The sequence below is a fragment of the Vitis riparia genome, chromosome 1, assembly GCF_004353265.1.
Source record: "Vitis riparia cultivar Riparia Gloire de Montpellier isolate 1030 chromosome 1, EGFV_Vit.rip_1.0, whole genome shotgun sequence".
NCBI classification, from domain to species: domain Eukaryota; kingdom Viridiplantae; phylum Streptophyta; class Magnoliopsida; order Vitales; family Vitaceae; genus Vitis; species Vitis riparia.
Genome location: NC_048431.1, coordinates 19,962,853 through 19,965,763, shown reverse-complemented (window position 1 = coordinate 19,965,763; position 2,911 = coordinate 19,962,853).

Genomic DNA, 2,911 nt, shown 5'->3' with positions numbered 1-2,911 from the left:
GAAAACCGTTTTTGAAAATGGTTATTAAACATGTAGTAGTAATTTTTTTAAACTTATCTTTGCATTATATTCAAATATATATTATTGTACTTTTCTTACCATCTTTCCGAAACCAACATCAACTTCAGTTTTAACCAATGATATGTGGCTGAAGTACTGAAGATCTTTTGGCCAGGTGGGGAGACACCTTAGACTGAGTGGGATTTTTGCAGAAGTTCCTTGTTCGTGGAACCTAACCCTAAATCTCAATAGGCTTTAGCTCAAAGGCCCTAATTATGATTTATGAATAGGCATGCTGAATGAAACTTGATTGAACAAAGGCCTAGCTTGGACATTAATATCTTGAATCCTAGGTTACATCAGTATGACAAGCTTTGAAAATAGAGTCGCAAACCATGAATTTCCATCCATTTCAAGTTTGAAGTAAAAAATGTCACAATCACATGACATAGAGAGAGAGAGAGAGAGATGTTCACAAGATTGGAAATTCACAGGAAACCTCTAAACTGGATAGGCATAATAACCCAAAAGTCATTTAAACCAATCTACTCATGACATGTGCTCAAGCCTGTTACTCATTTTGATTTTGCAAAATCCCACTATATATGCTTGCAAACCACTTCCTTTTATTCTATATTATACCAAATTATTCTACCACCAAAGTCCTCCATAATAGGTTTAGCGTAAAGAAAAATTGTGCCAAGAGTTGACGGAGGAGAAGGTAGCCCATGTGTAATGGGTGGTGCATGGAAAGTACTGTCCTTCTTCTTCCTTTGGCTGAGAATTGAGATAGCTTCACCCCATGGGATTAGTTGGGAGTTGGGGGAAGGTTATGGTCCATACCTTTGACCCACTACAAAAGGATGGCAGTCGGTCTAAGTTTACAACTTCACTCTCAAGTTTGTTATACATGTAGGGGCGAATATGGGAAAAATGCATGGCATGCATCAGATCAGATGTAAGCTTGGCCACCTTGTCTGAAACCCTGTGCTTTGGGGCTGCTAGAAAATTTTGGGCTAAAGGTGGTCCAAGCCCAAGGGCTGCTCGGCCTGACCCATGACAGGCCCAATAATTAGTAGATGGTGCTCTCAGTTTCCTAGAATGCAAATAGCACACCTAGTATACTGCAGAAAACAAACCAGAAACTTCTTTTTAATGGATTTCATGTAGGATATCTACCAGAATACACCTAGAATCTCACTAACAGGAATTTCCAGTGGCTATGAAAAGGAAAACTAGATGGATGCAGAGTGAGATTAAACAAAGGATGTACAATGGTCACCTACCAAATTAGCCTAAACATTTGGTCTAGCAGTTGCGAAGTTCAGAGATTTCAAGTTTCATAGATAAAAACATGACATGGACTGTACTCTTCACTCATACTACTACTATGAGTGGAAAAGGATTGAGCAATGACCACAACATGCATGAGCTCTGTACATGAGAATCAATATTCCATTAATATCTCTTCTACTACATGAGCTGTGTACTAATGCGTCTAGGGGCATGGCACTGGGCAAATATCATTCGTTCACAATCGCAAATGGAAATGGAAAAGCCATTTAGTCAATTGCAGCGATCAGTTGCTATGTGAGTAGCATGATTTGACTTGGCCATAAGGGTGCACGTGGGTAGAGCCCTAGTTTGTTGCCACTTGTTTTATTGATTGGGATGATCACTTAATTGCTAGATGCTTGACTAAATGATTGTCATTAATGTACAAGTATGATTAGTTTGGTAAATAACAAGTAGCGCTTAATTCTAAGGCTATGTTTGGTTCTCGGAAAATTTGAGGGAAAATGTAAAGGAAAGAAAATGGAGAGGAAAAGTAATAAGAAAGAAAAAGTGAAGGAAAATAAAAAATAAAGTTAAAGATAATAAATTATTTATATTTGCTACTTCAAACTAATTTTATTTATTTTAACTCATTAGTATAAAAATTAAATAATTTTAAAATGCATAAGTTTTTAACTAATTTTAATTATATTTAATTTTCTTTGGAATATTTTATAAGACAACCAAACATAAGAAAATCATTTTTCTTAACATTTTTTTTTTCTTTCCTTTGGAATTGACATGTTCAAAGCTCTTACATTTTGATTTGCTTATATGCATGATCTCAATATTTGTAATAAAGAGTAGGTTAGGTGGTGCATAGTTTACTAAGTAGTGAGCTTATCGATTTGAGTAAGGAATTCATTTAGTGAATAATAGAGAAAATAAATAATTTAGATATTTATCCTTAATTTAACTATTAATATTTATCTATTTATTATTAGTTTGAATTATAGTAGAATGTAAAGTTTGAATTAGAGTAAAAATCTACTATTAGTTTGAATTGAAGTAGAAGATAGAATTTGAATTATGGTAGAACTCAAATGTATTTATATATAAATATTCGTAATCATCAATGCAAATGGTATGTCATTCATAATGTTTTTATCCAATTTAAAGCATTCATAAAAATAAAAAATAAAAAAATCGAAAAATCATCACATTCTACTCTGGCAATGGTGGGGAATATCAAACCCTTACCACATTCTTGGCAACTAATGGTATTTCTCATCTTACCACTTCTCCACACACCAGAACAAAATAGATATTATAAATGTCATCATTGTCATATTGTTGAAACAAGTTTATCTCCTCTCTCATGTTTCGATGCCTCTCTCATATTAGTTATATGCATTTGCCACTAATGTCTATCTCATTAATCACATGCTAACTCCCACTCTTCATCTTTCCTCTTTATAGGCAAAACTTTTTGGATCTCAATCAAACTACTTTGAACACCATGTCTTTGGTTGTTTGTTTTATCCTTAGCTTCGTCCATATTCTCCACACAAACTTGCATCTCGCTCCACACTATGTGTCTTCCTCAATTATTCTCTTACCCAAAATGCCTACCTTT